The sequence below is a fragment of the Suricata suricatta genome, chromosome 1, assembly GCF_006229205.1.
Source record: "Suricata suricatta isolate VVHF042 chromosome 1, meerkat_22Aug2017_6uvM2_HiC, whole genome shotgun sequence".
NCBI lineage: Eukaryota > Metazoa > Chordata > Mammalia > Carnivora > Herpestidae > Suricata > Suricata suricatta.
This window is the reverse complement of record NC_043700.1, coordinates 55,071,081-55,088,567: the sequence shown is the minus strand read 5'-3', so window position 1 is coordinate 55,088,567 and position 17,487 is coordinate 55,071,081. Positions and strand designations below refer to the sequence as shown.

At 39.1% G+C, this 17,487-nt stretch overlaps 1 pseudogene; it reads right to left on the bottom strand.

Moving 5' to 3' along the window:
• Window positions 1-4,831: 4,831 nt before the first annotated feature.
• LOC115300939 lies at window positions 4,832-6,121 on the bottom strand (annotated as a pseudogene).
• Between the last annotated feature and the right edge of the window lie 11,366 nt (window positions 6,122-17,487).

The window sequence follows — 17,487 nt, the reverse complement described above, 5'->3', positions numbered from 1 at the left end:
TCCTATGCATCAGCATTTCTGTCTCTCTTGGGTAAATCCCCAGCAATGCTATTGCTGGGTCATAAGGGAGTTCTATCGATAGTTTTTTGAGGAACCTCCACACTGTTTTCCAGAGTGGCTGTATCAGTTTACATTGCCACCAACAGTGTAAAAGGGTGCCCATCTCTCCACACCCTCTCCAACATCTATAGTCTCTTGCTTTGTTCATTTTCGCCACTCTGACTGGCGTGAGGTGGTATCTCAGTGTGGTTTTGATTTATGTTTCCCTGATGATGAGCAATGTTGAGCACCATTTTATGTGTCTGTAGGCCATCTGGATGTCCTCTTTGGAGAAGTGTCTGTTCATATCTTCTGCCCATTTCTTCACTGGATTATTTGTTTTGTGATTGTGAAGCTTGGTGAGTTCCTTGTACATTTTCGATATTAGCCCTTTATCTGATATGTCATTTGCAACTATCTTTTCCCATTCTGTTGGTTGCCTATTGGTTTTTTTTTTTTTTTTTTTTTTTTTTTTTTTTTTTTTTTGAGAGAGAGAGAATGCACAGGCTGGAGAGAGGGGTAAGAGGGAAGGAGAGAGCAGGCTCCATTCTCAGCACTAAGCCTTCGTAGGGCTTGATCCTACTACTCCGGGATCTTCACCAGAACTGAAATCAAGAGTTGAATGCTTAAGTGACTCTGCCAACCAAGCGTCTCTGTTTTGTTTCTTAAAATCCACACGTGACTGTAATCATATGGTATTTGCTTTTCTTTGATTGACTTACATTACTTAGCATAATACCCTCTAGATCCATGTTGCAAATGGCAAGGTTTCATTCTTGGTATGGTTGGATAATATTCCATTACACACACACACACACACACACACACACACACACACACACACCACATCTTCTTGATCCATTCATCTATTGATAGGTATTTGGGCTGTTTCCATAGTTTGACTATTGTACTTAATTCTGTAATAAACAGAAGAGTGTATACCTCCCTTCAAATTAGTGTTTTCATATTCTTTGGGTAAATACCCAAAGGGTAGTTCTAATTTTAATTTTTTTGAGGAATCTTTATACTGTTTTCCACAGTGCCTGCACCAAGTCTGTTTCCCTTTTCCAACAGCTTTAACTAAAGTGTAATCTATATACCATAAAAATTATCTACTGTAAGTGTGAAATTCAATAATTTTTAGGACCAGACCAATAGTTCTATGTAAAGGGTTTAGAACTTGTCAACAGGAAGTATTTATTTGTGACTGAATTGGTATAAAGCCAGCTATGAAGTTGAGGACTCTAAACACCTTTCTTTGATTTTCTCTTAAGTATTTTGATCTAAGACCTTCAGACCTTGTTTGTGTGGCTGTTGTTGTTTGTTTGCTTTATGTTTTTTGGGGTTTTTTTTTGAAGAAAGTTAACTTTTTTTTCAGATTTACTTTATTGGAATGTAGTAGCAAAATTGGCAGACATAAAAAGGATGCTTATATTGGGCCTAATTAAAGAAAATACCTCCTAGCAGATGGTAGGAAGATGAAACCAGCAAAGATAAACATAGAAATTGGGGTTTTTAAAGAGTGAGTGCTGGGGCACCTGGGTGGCTCAGATAGTTAAGCATCTAGCTCTTGGTTTTGGCCCAGGTCATGATCTCACGGTTTTCTGGGTTTGAGCCCTGTGCCAGGATCTATACTGACATTCTGGAGCCTTCTTGGGACTTTCTCTCTCCCACTCTCTCTGCCCTTTCCTTGCTCATGCTCTCTCTCTCTCTCAAAATAAATAAACTTAAGGAAAAAGAGTGAATTCCGATGTTCTGCCACAATCTACGTGACTGGAGATGAATTTTCCTCTCATCTGTCAGTGTTTGTATTTGAAATCACTCATGTTACCATTGTAACACTGAGTCTTTTGTCACTGGTATGTTCCTCTGTAGCCATGTGAAGCCAAACAGGACTAGGCTGAGGAAACAGGGCCACAGTGGTTGAGGTGCTTTGAGGACTTGGATTTGGTTCAGTGAGCCTCACTTGGACAACCTGGCCCCAAAGTCAGATGGCTGGACAGTTTGGTGTGCCACACTCAGACTATAAGTGGCAGGGAATAGAGGGAGGGGGATGTTCTGGAGTGAGGAAGCCAAAGAAAGTAGAACATTTCAGTTCTGCTTGTTAGTTTTTCTTCCCAGGCTTATTGTTTCAAGCCCGTATTCTGCCCAAAGGGAGATCTGAACTTTTCTGAAATCTGTTTTCCCTCCTCCTCCTCCTCCTCTCTTCTTCTATTAAAAATTTCTCTGTCTTTGTTTTGACAAAACTCTAAGTAATCTCCACAGCTTCTCCGTAGTTGGTGCCTCTAACACCGTTCTAACATACCTTAGAATACTCCTCTCCCTGATAGTTTGCTGTTTTTCCTGAAGCTTAGATATAAACTCTCCAGGGCCCTCCTTTTTTCTTCTAGCTTGAACTTCTCTCCTCCCAGTGTCCAAAATGTTCAATATGCTTAGAGTAGATGCTGATCAACTAGCAAAGAACTAGTCCGCTCACCTCGACTGAAAGGCTGTTGATGTTGTGGGGAGGAGGGCATGAATGCTGATGACAAGCCCTGGGAGTTAAGGCAAGGCTCCTGGGGCACATTTTCATGTTCATTCTCTAGAGAAGGGTTAAATTGTTTTTATCTTTTAAAAATCAGGAGATTTAAAATTTGTATTTCAGTTTATTTTTTATTTTGTATTTTTGAGAGACAGGGAACGTGAGCAGGGGAGGGTCAGAGAGAGAAGGAGACACAGAACCGAAAGCAGGCTCCAGGCTCTGAGGTGTCAGCACAGAGACTGATGCAGGGCTCGAACCCACAAACTGTGAGATCATGACCTGAGCGAAAGCTGGACACTTAACTGACTGAACCACCCAAGCGCCCCTGTATTTCAGTTTTAACCTGATAAATCTTTGTATGAGGTTATCCTAAATTCCTGTCTCACATCATGCAGAGAAAGATATTTGATCAGAGTTGACAGAGTAAATGCCTAACAACAGCAATGATCATCACAAACTTTTCTGTTTTTATAATTTTTTAAATGTTTTATTTATTTTTGAGAGAGAGAAAGAGAGAGAGAGAGAGATAGACATACAGTGTGAGCAGGGGTGGGTCGGAGAGAGAGGGAGACACAGAATCAGAAGATAGGCTCCAGGCTCTGAGCTGTCAGCACAGAGCCCGACGCGGGGTTCGGACCCATAAACCATGAGATCATGACATGAGTCAAAATCGGATGCTTAACCGACTGAGCCACCCAGGTGCCCACAAACTTTTGTTTTTAATCTTCCTGTTTCTGGTCTAGAATTATGAAGTGGTTATATGTGATCTGCTCCTGGTCCAAAGTGATGTTGTAACTTGATTAAGAAAATCACTTACAGCCCTTGTAATCTTTATGACTGAGATATGTTTTCTTTATGACTGGTAATTCAGTATCTTTTCACTTGATCACTTGTTCTCACTGCCTGATATTTTATTAAGCTTGGAACTATTGGTAGGGGATGAAAAGAAACTATTAGAAGCCCCATTTATTTTTTGAGGGAGGAGAAACAACCAGGTTGCCCCATCTGCTCACTTACGTGCAGAGCAAAAACTGGACTCCCTATCCTGGAAGTGTTTTGTTTGTTGGGTGGTGGTTAGGAGAGGTAAATAAAAACTTGAAGGGGTTTTTAATGGCCAACAAGTCTCTACCGGCTGTTTCAGCAGGACTTAGGACTTAATGCTCCCTCAGCACCCTATATGGAGTATGAGACCCAAGTCAGTAGTGCCAGGACCCTTCAGGGTCAGATGTCTCCAATACCACAGTCCTGGGATTTGCCTTGCCTGCTTCTGAAAGTGGAAAAATAGCTTCCCCAGGAGATTGAGGCATATGTAGGTCACACCTACTCCTTGAGAGTGAACTGAGGTCCTAGGCACTGTGTTGTGCCATGCCTCAGAATTCTAATCTTGCTCAGAATCTTGTTCAGAAGGTTCATTTACTCTGTTTCTCACCAGTCTGTGAACCTTGGAAGTTTGCAAGCAAGGGTTGAGAAGGCACTGAGAGGTGGAGCAGCAAGAGGAGGCTCGTTCCTTACCTGAGTGAAATTTTAGTGCAGTGTCTCTTCCTGATTCTGGGCTTAGTAGAGCCTCCTTATTCTTTTTTTATGGTTATTTATTTTTGAGAGAGAGGAGAGAGAGAGAGAGAGAGAGAGAGAGAGAGAGAGAGAGAGAGAGAGAGAGAATGAACTCAAGTGTGGGAGCAGAGAGAGGGAGACACAAGATCTGAAGCAGACTCCAGGCTGCCCGATATGGGGCTCAAACTCATGAATTATGAGATCATGACCTGAGCTGAAGTTGGAGGTTAACCAACTGAGCAACTGAGCCACCCAGGTGCTGCCACCCACCTTATTCTTTTAACAACCTTCTGACTCCCTTTTTGCTCACTAACCATCTGTACCTACCAAACTGGAAAAAAGAAACATCAAAATTCTCACATCCCTGCTGCAACAGACCTTTTATTCCTCCCTCTCTCCCTCCCTTCCTCCCTTCCTTCTTTTCTTCCTCCCACCCTCCCTTCCTTCATTCCTTCTTTCCTCCTTCCTTCCTTCCTTCCTTCCTTCCTTCCTTCCTTCCTTCCTTCCTTCCTTCCTTCCAGGGGGCTTACATGCCCCCCCATCCCACACTTGGGGTCTTATATCTGTGCCTAGAAGACAAAGGGGAGGAGTTTGAGCTAGAGCCTTTATTTCCCCAAACCCACTCCCTCTGAGTATCAGAACTGCAGTGGCATTTTCCCTCGAGGTCCCTCAAGATCCCTCTGCTTTGGCTGTAGATGTTTTCCAGATGGGGGGATGTTGTTATTGGCAATGACAAGTATCTGGCCAGAGCTGCCTGGACTCCTTCAGTGAGTAGACAATATAAATGAAGCCTGAGAGCAGAAGCTTGGACTAGTAGTCAATGCAATACACAGGGACTGCACCAGGCATGTCATTTTGGGGTAACTGTGTCAAGGCATTGTGGAAAAATGTGGTGGTCAATTTGGAAGCTGAGATGTCTACTAGATTAGTCATTGAAGGCACACATATAGATATTGCATGTTGCCAGGAGCTAGGTGGATCCCCAGTCCACATTCTAGTCATGATCAATGTGTATGGGGATGTGGTTCATCTGTGTCACCCACACAAATCAGTTGCATTCTAGGAAAATGACTATGAAGAAAAGGCCAGGAAGCCTTTCAGAGTCCACATCAGCACCTAAGTGAGGAAGTTGCTGGCATAGAAAATCATCCAGGCAAATCCACCCACTTTTTCTGCTGGATAACAAAGTAGAAAGTATGCCACTGAAAGTAGAGAGGTAACAAGGCTGGGGGCTCAGTTAGGAAGAAGTATTTGTGCTGGTGGCTGTATGACATATACTTTTTCTTCTGTGTCCCAAGCTCCCCAGAGAGGATCTTCCCCAAGGCAAAGAAGAAGGGGGGCCTATTGATATCTGGGTCTTGGCAGAAGCAGTGGGGATTGAGGTACTGGGGGTACATGTAGTCCCAGAAACTGGCAGAGGCCATCTTCAGGTGGTCCATCATGAAGTCATATAGGAGGTAGTTCCATGTAGAAATGCTGAAGAATGACAGATGCCCAAAGTCATGCTGCAGCCAGCCTGGGCCTGAGCTGTTCCAATCAGTGCATACACAGGAGGAAGGACAGGAAGGAGGTCCCAAAGACCCAGAGAGTGAGCTAGGCAGCTACATCCAGCAGTAGGATGTGGAACAGGTGCAGCAAGAGGAAGACATGATTGGCCTTCATGAGCCCTATCTGCTCCACTATGATTGCAGCTGCCAGAACTCATCTGTTAGCTCTTGATTCTTAGTGGGCTCAACATTGGGCTGCTCCAGACACAGTTCTATAAACTAGGAGAGAGTTCATATATTTCCTCACAGGAAGCTTATTGATGTGTTGAAGGCCATGAAGGGTCCTGGCATCTTGCCTGCATGGTGGCAGATGGTCAGGGTACCCCTACAGGGTGCTTGTGACTGTACACCCTAGTCGATCATGAGCCATTGCACCTGAGCTGCACCACCTCATGCCAAGTGAAAACCTGTATGTTGTTGGGCCCTGGGCCAGGGTCTTGGCCACCAGAGAATTGGGGAGCATCCACACCTGGTGGTGTGGTAGGGTAGGGGCTATCAGGTGCACAGTTGGGAGCCTGTAGGGTAATGCACCTGTATTTTTGTTTTTAAATAAGTAAATGCCCTTGCCTATACTCCCTGTCTTCCAAGGTGTTTTAAAATCACAGTTCTCTTTGTATCTAGTGCTAGCTAGCTATCTTTTATTCATTTGCTTCCTTGCTTGCATTTTTTTAGGAAGCAGGGAGGAGATTGCCTGTGTTTACTGCCATCTTGAGCTACACTTTGTCCTCTAAGTAAAAGTTCTCCCAAGGTGGGGAATCTGATAGGAGACCCTTACAAAACTGGGACCCAAATAGTATATACCTTCTTTCTGGGAGTGAAAAAAAAAGAAAGTCCCTTCACATTCCTTCGGACTATAAAGATTTATCCTTGTGTTTGACAGTAGGGGCATAGAGGACATTCTGCTAAGAAGTTGTAAACCTTTAGCTAGCACGAATTTGGAGGCCAAACTCCTGTATTTTTATTGTCCATACAAATTCAAATCATAAATTTATTAAATTACATTGACTTTATGATGCAGTCTTTTTTCAGATTTAAACATCTGTAAAATCAAAATGCATCCTACTATCAACAGCATCTTATAGTCAGTGAAATATTAGAGTTTAAATTTCCTGCCAGAAGCTAAAGCAAATTCTCTCTGGAGTTACACAACTTCATTCTAGTCTCAAAGAATTCCCACAAATAATATTTCATGAGAAATGAGTAGCTCACTATAAATAATTACTAACCAGTTGAATAACACAGCACATGTATGAGAACCAGCAGATGAAAACAAAGGAGGAATAAATTCTTTACACTGATTAGATTTATTAGAAATTGAGTGATTATTAAAGAAAAAAAGAAACTTTTGACAACAATGTTTAAAGAAGTAACAGACAAGATTAAGAACATCTTCAGGGAATAGGGAATTATTAAAAAAAGCCCTAACAGATTTTTAAAAGAACCAATTAAATAGTCCATAAATGCTTCGAATTTCTTAATGTGATGTTCATTGTTTCTTCTTTAATGGTGTCAAAGTGATGTCATTATTGTATTAGGGTTCTCCAGAGAAATAGAATCAAGGTGTGTGTGTGGGTGGGGGGAGAGGGAGAGAGACAGAGATCTATTTTAAGGAAGTATTTAATGTGATTGTGGAGGATGACAAGTTCAAAATTTGCAAGGTAGACTGGAGACATAGGGAAGGACTGATGTTGCAGCTCAAGTCCAAAGGCAAACTGTGAGCTGAATCTTCTATTCCTTTTAGAGAGTCTGTCTTTTAGCTCTTAATGCCTTCAACTGATTATATGAGGCCCACCCACATTATGGAAGGTAAATCTGCTTTACTCAAAGAATACTGATTCAAATGTTATTCTCATCTAAAAAATACCTTTTACAGTAACATCTAGACTTGTGTCTACTCAAACATCTGTGTACCGTGGCCTACTCAAATTGACACAGACAATTATCATTATGCTTATTCTGTACAGTTTTGACTTTCTAGTATTATTTTTCAAGGTCTGAAAATATTTGCCTATTTTTAATGTTTGTTTATTTTTAGAAAGACAGAGAGACAGAGTGTGCTCAGGGGAGGGGCAGAGAAAGAGGAAGACACAGAATCTGAAGCAGGCTTCAGGCTCTGTCCAGGCTCTGAGCTGTTAGCACAGAGCCCACTGTGGGACTCAAATTCATGACCCCATGAGATCATGACCTGAGCCAAAGTCGAATGCTTAACTGATTGAGCAATCAAAGTGCCCCAAATATTTGCCTTTTGAAGACAACTTTCCTGAACATTTTACTTATGCTAATTCTCATAATGTAATCTGTTTTGGAGAAAACCATGTTGTTTCTTATTCTTGCATGGGAAAAAGACATACTTTAGAGACATATCTTCAGTAGGGTCTGTGCTCACTTTCCTGTATTCTTTTCTATCTCAAAAGTGTGAAAATAGCCTTGTGACATGTAAATTAGGATTTCTCCATAGCTCTAATGCTTCTGTAAATTATATATTCTAGGTTGAGCATAGTAGTATAGTTTGTACTCCATCAATATTATAGGTAACACCTAGTGCCAAGCACATTTTGTATGTAGTTTTTCAGTATCACATTGACCCATGACCCAGTAGCCCATAAATGTCTGCCTTCTTCTTTTTGAGGCTAGCATATTACACGGAAAGTGTAATTTAGAGTCACATTTTGGAGATGGTGCTGGTAGCATCATTGCTTACAACAGAAACCCAGAGTAGTAAATGTGGCTTCTCCTGTGGGGTCAGTTTTCTTCATATGAAACTCCAGTCCTAGAGAACTCAACCCTTTGTACAGAAATGTGAGTTTGTGACATATTGGCCATTAGGTAGCTTTAGTACAGAAATATGGTGCAAATCACCCATTATATTGCTGGTATTTTAGTAGCAGCGTTTTGTTTATGAATTATAGCATCTCAAAGAAATTGGTTTGATTTACTTCCATTTCTCTGACTTGAAATAGTACAAAATCGAACCTGAAAATAGTACAAAACATGGAGATCCCTAAGAAAATTTTTGTCATCAAGGACATTTCTACTGTTATAGTCTACAGGAAGGATTTTTTTTACACAGTAGTCTGTATCTGCAGGGACAAAATTCTTTTTGTAACCTTCTAATTGATGCATAGAGTTTATTTTCATACCTTCCCTGTCAGTAACCATTCCAGCATCACCGTGTGAGTCAAATGCATTTCCTGTAACTTTTTTTTCTTAGGAACTTCTAGATGAAAGTGACAATGGACATTTTGATGGGTGCTAAATCTCTAATTTTTTTCCTGACAAGGGGTAAATGGAATTTGTTTTTCTTAATTTGACAGCACTTCCTTGTCAAAGCATTTCTTCTTAGATGATTCAATAATTATGTGACAATTACAGCAGATTTTTTTTCCTGAGTAGTTTCCAAAGTTTTTAGACTCCTTTGTAACTCACCATGGCCACATAAAGTTATGTGAGGTGACTGGGAGAATGAGCAATAGACAAGATATACTTTGCTAGTACTATGTACTACCTCGAATCCAGATGCATTGTCGGAATGGAATGCCCTGAGGGGTACTATTGACACTTTGGACTGGGTATTTCTTTGTTTTGGAGAGCTATCCTGTGCACTGAAGGATGCTTAGCCATATCCCTGGCCTCTATCCAGTAGATCCACACAGTTGTGACAATCAGAAGGCTTTTGGACATTGACAAATGTCCCCAAGAGGTAGAGGAGTCAAAAAATGCCTCTGGTTAAGAACCAACTCTCTAAGTCACTGTCACAAATCTTGGTCTTAGGCAAGACTGGGGAGAGAAACATGCAGCTTCAGGAATTGCAGTCCACATGATTTCAATGGGCTGGGCTAAGATAAGGTGGCTTCTAAAGTATCTTTTTAGCTTGTCTTGGGATGTTTTTTGGGCTAACAAACTTCTGGGGTTTTGTGTTTCCTGCGGAGAGAAGTAGGATTTTCTTACAACAGAAAATGAAGTAACAAAGCGTATCCTGTTTTGAGAGTTAATTCTTCATTTAATGGTCAAAGAGACTGTATAGAAAGGGTATGTATAAGTTTAGTGTTAAGGGTGAAGACTGGTTAGGTTGGAAGCTCAGCTCTCAAATGCCAGGCTCTAGGCTAGGTGATCTTGGCAAATCACTAGCCTTTCCCCATGCCTAGTTTTGTACCTATGACAGAGATAATGGTAGTATCTATTTAAGGAGACAGGAGAACTCAATGAGATAATGTGTATAAAATGCTTAGAACAGTACTTAGTTCATAGGAATGTTAGAAAAATGTCAGGAGAGACTTTTTTAATAAGAAAAAATGGAGTCATAAGATAATTAGGAATTCTGTAGTCTGTAACCTCATTGGCATAATTAGACCATGTCTGTTTCACAATATCTTTGATAATTATTGATTTAATGTTACCATTATAACAAAAAGCATTACAAATGAAGTGAAACCTTGACTATTAACACATAAAAAATAATGACTTATAGTTTCCTGATATAAAAAATGTGGCATATACATATGTTATTATAATATATATATATATGTTATTCCTATCTATAAACATTATTAGAGTGGGCTTTGATGGAAACTTTGTCTTCATTTGCCTCAAACATTAATCATATACCTCATCTTAGTCTAATTCCAGATATGACAAATATTTACTGGGCCCTGTCATTTAGTAATTAGAAGTATCTGGCCTGGATATTGAAGCCAAAACACCATGGACATCTGAAGTCAGAGGTCCATATAAGAACTGGTGTTCCAGAAAGGAACACAGGAAGAAACACAAAGACTTAATCGACAGTCACTCAAATCCTTGGAGTCTGCTTAACTTGTCTTTATGCAGTGCTAGAAACACATAGAGAAATTTAGCCATAACCTGAAGTACCGTCTAACTGCAGCCATATAATATTTTTGTGGTTTAGATGAAAAAAAAAGAAAAAGTAGGCAGCAGGATTTTATTGTGAACATGGGTAACTTGGGATTCATAGAAATGTCACCTGGACCTGGATTCCTGTTATAAGCATGAGTTCACATCAAGTTCCATTCCTTGCCATCTTAAAGAAGTTATAAAAAGACCATGTTAAACCAGATATGTAGCAAACATTATATACATATTATTATTTTTTTTTATTGCAACAGTAAGAAATTTCATTTTAAGATCCTGGTTGTAGTAAAGGATTTTAAAACATAAAGCAAATATAACTTGTCTAAAACAATTTAGGCCTTAGGGATGTAAGAGAAGTAAGTCAGTGTGTGTTTGTGTACTGGGCTAAGATCAGATGGAAAACAAAGTCTTTGTAAGGACCTGTTTAGGGTCCCTCCTCTTATGATATGAATCACATGGGAGAGAGAGCACATGTTGAAGAGAAGCAGAGAGAAAGGAAGACACGGAAACTGAAGCAGGCTCCAGCCTCTGTGCCATCAGCACAGAGCCCAATGTGAGGCTCAAACCCCTGGACTGCTAGATCATGACCTGACCGGAAGTTGGCTGCTCAACTGACTGTGCCACCCAGGCTCCCCACTTGGACATCTTTCTTAAGGGAGCTCTGGTTGTCTGCTCAAGAGGTATCTTTTCAGTTGGTTTTCTGATTCAGTTACTTCTCAAAAACTATTCCAAAGGAAGGTTGGCATTTATAAGGACATTTGTAAGGGGATAAACTCATATTAGCAAAAAAATATTGTGGACAGTCTAGTTTAGTAAATAGTTACATAAACACTTGCCATGAATTGTACTTTACACACTTAATTGGGTAAAAAAGGGGGCAGCCATATATATATTTTTTTCTTCAAATATAACCAAATAGACAATCCCCCCACTTCCTGCCACCTTAAATTAGTGAGAAATTGATATTAGTGAGCCATTTTTAGTGCATGTTCTTTTTCTGATACCAGTTGTGTATACATCCACAAAATTACAGGTTGATAGGAAAATAGGAGAAGGCTTTTAACTGTTACTCCATCATGACTGTCAAAATTCTTAAGGAAGGTATTTTCACCACAGTGTGCCTGGCAGGGCACAGGGACCTCATTGAGCCTGGGGTTCCAGTGTGCAGAGTCCAGCATCAGAATCTGATATTATTTGTTCTTCTGTGTCCTGATTTTTCTATTAGGATATTTGTCCTGACAGAAGAGCATTTTAATTCTCTCTGTATGCAACATCCTGCTACTCATTATTCTAAAGAATTTAGCAACCAGGTTTTATAGCTCTAACTACCTGTGTTCCTAATTTTTACCAAAGGTATGTTCTCCCTCAGTGTAGGCTCTGAAAACACCAGTCACACTGCCAGTTACCAGGTATGCTCCACTGTCTCTTTGAAATCCTCTCTTGGCTTTTTGTTCCTTCTTCTTCACAAGGGCAATTAGAAGTTGTTATGGATAACCTTGGCTTTTGGGCAGAGAAAGAGCAGCTTCCAGACTAAGTAAGACCTTAAAAAATATCTACCCTTTGTGCAGAAGTCATTTCTTTCTGATGCTTCTACTGCCAGACCATTGAGAACCCTATGGTTGCCACAGCCCAGGGCTTAACATCTCTGTGTGCTCTCTGGATGAGGTGCAAGTGAACAGAATATAGCTGAATGAAGGAAATCCAGGTTTTGGTTGCTCATTTAGCAATGGGACTTGAATGACAGATGTCCACATTTTCTAAGTTTTCTTTTTGCAGCCTTTTCGTCTTTCTTCTCTGAACTTTTTCCCCCTACTTTGAAATTGCTCTTACATTTTCCCAACGGGACAGCCTTGTCTATTTCCTTCACTTAAGAGTATGAGGAAGTTGTGCCTGTTTGATCTCTTGTGTGACTGCATTGCAATGGATGTTGAAACAGACTGCTGTTTAAATCTTAATACACACCCCTTGGAGTGAAATGGGAGAACTCACGAGCTGAAGTTTAAAGGAATAATGAGAACTGATTGAATTAACAAGCATCACACCAGCATTAGCAGAAGCAAAGATATGACACTTAACTTGCAATGTGCTCATCTCTGCATTAGAATAACTCTGTTGAAGCACACACATTTATTAGCACTATGCTCATACTGTCAGTAATTAAAGATGATACTTCATATTATTATTATTGCCTTTTTTCATAAGGAATCCTTGAAATAACTTGACATCACAGGTTTATTGAAACATGTCTATTGGGGTCTTCCTATTTTAAATAAGAAATGAAAAAAGATTTTCCTGGTCACAGTCTTGAATAAATGTGTATTTTGAATAAAATTTATTGAATTTGAGAATGTCCTTTTTTGCAGGATCAATATCATAGCCATTGAAACAGAAAGTTTATTTATGTTTATTGAATTATTCCCTTTGGAATCTAAGAGAACCGATTTAGTTGGTTCATCTTCAATTTCTATTAACCTTGGCTTATGGGTGAGTATTTTCGCTTAAGGAGAAAGAAATATTATTTTTGGAATATAAATAAAACCAAAACCTTTAAAAATAAGACCTAACATTTCAAAATATTTCTTTAGTTTCCATTTGAAACTTTGAATAAGATTCTAAATATTTTTATTTTTTATTTTTTATTTTTAATCTTTATTTTTGAGAGAGAGACAGAGACAGAGTGCAAGTGAGGGAGGAACAGAGAGAGAGAGAGAGAGAGAGAGAGAGACCGAGAGAGAAATTGAGAATTCAATACAGACTCTAGGCTCTGAGCGATCAGCACAGAGCCTGACACAGGGCTTGAACTCCCATACCGTGAGTTCATGACCTGAGCTGAAGTCAGCTGCTTAACTGATTGAGCCACTAGGCACCCTGAGAATCTAAATGTTTTTTAAAGATAACTATGGATATATTTATTTATTTATTTTTACTTTACCACATTATAAAATAAACCTTGACTACTTATTTTTTATTCATTTTTATAACCAGCAAAGCAGGGTTTTGTTTTTTTCTGTGTGTGTGTGTAGTTTTAAGTTTTTATTCAAATTCCAGTTAGTTAACATACAGTATAATGTTAGTTTCAGGGATAGAATTTAGTGATTCATCATTACATATAAATACCCAGTGTTCATCCCAGTAGGTGCCCTTTTTAATGCCCCTTGCACATTTAGCCTATCCCCCGCCCACCTCCCCTCTGGTAACAATCATTTGTTCTCTGTAGTTAAGAGTCTCTTTTATGGTTTGCCTCTCTTTTTCTCTCACTCTCCCCACCCCCCCACCTTCTCATATGTTCATCTGTTTTGTTTCTTAAATTACACATATGAGTGAAATCCTATGCTATTTGTCTTTCTCAGACTGACTTATTTTGCTTAGCATAATATATTCTAGCTCCATCCATGTCATTGCAAATAGCAAGATTTCATTCTTATTTATAGCTGAGTAATATGCCATTGTATATATTTATCACATCTTTTTTATCCACTCATTAGTCTATGGACATTTGGGCTCTTTCCCTAATTTGGCTACTGTTGATAATGCTACTATAAACATCATAGACTCACTGGTTTGAGTTTCAGTTTTCTTAGATGATATAGTTAATTTGTATTTAGATTTAGCACAATCCTGTTGTGGCAAATTAAGAATCTCCTCATTGAAAATCATCTGATCAACTGGACCCTTTTTCACTGCAGTCAAGCAAATCATCTTTAAGATGAGTATTGAATTTTGTTAGGAAACCAGACAAGTTTAGACTGTGTAAACCTACTATCCAGTGGGTTTTTCACACTTATCAACACGTGATAAGGAATTGCACGTAGTCTCCTTTTGAATGTTGCTTTAAGGGTGGTTCAATGGAAAGTTTGGTGACAGTTAGGTTGATTCCTGGAATTCACAGTGAGAAGGAATTTCAATATATTTTGAAGTTCCCAAGGTACGTTCGTGACTGCCGAGAGGCACCTGCAATTTATCATATAAGAGCTTAACAATGTTACTACTTTACCTAGTATGAGGATATTTGATGGGCTTATTAATTTTTTGAAGGTGTTTGGTCTCCAGTATCATTATTCATTGATCAAGGATTTAAAATAATGAAAGTTAAATCAACAGTCATGCTGCTGCTTGTGCTTCAGTCATACCTCTGGCATAGTTTTAGATTTTATCCAATCAAATTCACAGGGAGCATCTTTTAATTAAACCCAATTGGCACTTAACATGGCCCAAGAAAAATGGTTTACCTAATGAGACAACATCATCATGTGTTAGCGGATTTAAAGTATCCAATTCCCATATAAATGCAAACTATATCTGTGTAAAACTGGACAGTCAGCATTTAATGATTTTTTTTTTAACATATTCTGGTCTCTATGCTGTCTGCAACTCTCTGTTCCCAGGTAAGAAATCTATTAGAATGACATACAGAAACAATTTTATTTGTCATCAGGGGTTTGTAATTGCACAATGATTTGAAAGGGCAGGGGAAGATCTTCCATAATATTCTCTCCGTTACCCACCCCAAGGTTTGGCAGGTGGTTGCGATTAAATAAGCATTTGCCAAATAGCAGAATAGAGAACTTTCCTGAGGAGCCAAGTTTCAATGCACTGGGAAGCAGGAGTGTATCTTTTGCTTAAAATTTACTTCAAATTTCAAGAAAATAAATTTTTTAAGCATCTCCTCAAGCACTGGGTATCTCAAGCAAAGTACTATAACCCTGTTCACTGAGCAGTCATTAGGTATTTGTCAAACATCCATAGTCTTTCAAACTCCTTGACAAAGATGCAAGAGGAGTGACATTTAATCTCAGGACTCAACAGCCCTCTAACAGAGAAAAGAGCATGGAAACTATGACAGAACAACACATACAATGCTATGGGTGTACAGACCAGAGTGTATTAAATGGTGCCTGAACTTGCAGATTGGAGTGGCAAGAATGGTGAGGATGACTTAACAGAGATTCTTTGATGAAGGATGTTGAAGAATTTTCCAAGTGGACAAGGGAATGATCCACTGGGCAGAGGAGACGACTTTTAGAGAAGCAGAGTTTTGAGGGCCTCTTCTCTTAAACTGAAGTATATGGGTGGGAATGGGGAAGTGATGCTTGGAAAGTAGCAGAGTTTTATTATGATGGATCTTATATTTTGCAGTAAGTTTGGATTTCCTATAGGAAGTAAACAAGGAGCCATACAAATTTTGTAGGTCCACTGTGTGCCAAATTTCCTTGATGGTGATAATTCTTTCTCAAAATGGCTCAAAAGTCTACCATCTCATTTCAGAAGTCTAACCATAACAGTTTATTCATTTGCTCATTTATTCATGAAATGTTTAATAAACATCTAATTTAAACCAACACTACACTAGGTACTAGGACAGAAAGCTTTATAAGAGAATTTCTGTGTCGATAGATTGTCAAATGAGTTATCTACTTAAACTGTAATAGTAAAGGCCAATAGTAACCTCCCAATGCACAAACCCAATAGTCTTTTTATACCAATCCTGCTCCAAATACAACTGGTATGTGAAAGAAAAAAGAAGAAAATTTAAAAAAATATATAGGTATATTTAAACAAGGTATACATCTTCGTAAACCATAAGAGGAACAATAAAACAAAATGGCAAGTCAACTAAAGTCTGTTAAATTAAAATGACATTAAAATGACCTCTTTGAGGTAGATAGATAGTCCTGATCTCTTCTTAAAACAGAGGACTGAGGTGAGGTACCCTTCCTTAGAAGAAGAAGCTTACAAATAAGGCTGCAGCATTTTTTTTTAAGTCTGTGGATTCTATAAAGCTGCACACCCACAAAAGGAGAAAGACGGTATTAGGGACAGGCCCCATCCACCAAATCCAAACTGTCCCCTGGATATGCAGTATTTCTACTGCAAGTGTAAGACATGGTCCTGGATTGGGGGATTCAGGGAAAGACTTGGTAAAGACTTACAAGCATTTAGATAAGATCATGTAGAAACAGGGAGGAGGAAGAGACAGGGAAAGACACTCTCTCAAGTGAATCTGTGTGCTGAGTTACTAAAACATATCAGAAAAGCTAATATTAAGGAAGATTCCCAACAAAATCAACAATAAGGAAATGAAAATTAAAAAAAAGAAATTTTTTTGATAATAACTTTAAAATGTTATGGTCAGGTCAGGAGTGCCTGGGTGGCTCAGTCGGTTAAGCCTCCAACTTCGGCTCAGGTCAGATCTCATGTTCGTGGGTTCAAACCCCACGTCAGGCTCTGTGCTGACAGCTAGCTCAGAGCCTGGAGCCTGCTTCAGGTTCTGTGTCTCCTTCTCTCTCTGCACCTCCCTCTCTCATGCTCTGTCTCTCTCTGTATCAAAGATAAATAAAAACATTTTTAAAAATTTATAAAAAAATAAAATGTTATGGTCAGGTCAATCACATTTTAAAGTTATCAAAAAAATTAAAAAAAATTTTTTAAGTTATCAAATTTCTTTTTTTAAATTTTCATTTCCTTATTGTTGATTTTTCTGGGAATCTTCCTTAATATTAGCTTTTCTGATATGTTTTAGTAACTCAGCAGACAGATAAGTCAGGCAGAGAAGGACAGATACCATATGCTTTCACTCATAGGTCTAACAGGAGAAACTTAACAGAGGGCCATGGGGAGAGGAAGGGGGAAAAAGTGTTAGGGAGAGGGAGGGAGGCAAATCATGAGAGACTCTTAAATACTGAAAACAAACTGAGTGCTGAAGGGGGAGGGGGAAAAGGGAAAGGGGATGACAGTAATGGAGGAAGACACTTGTGGGGAAGAGCACTGGGTGTTATATGGAAACTAACTTGACAATAAACTATAAATAAAAAAATAAAATGTGATGGTCAAGATCATAAAAAAAATAAAGGGTTGGGATGTCTGGGTGGCTTAGTCAGTTGGGCATCTGACTTTTGATCTTGGCTCAGGTTTTGATCTCAGAGTTATGCTCTATGCTGGGCATGAAGTTTACTTAAAAAA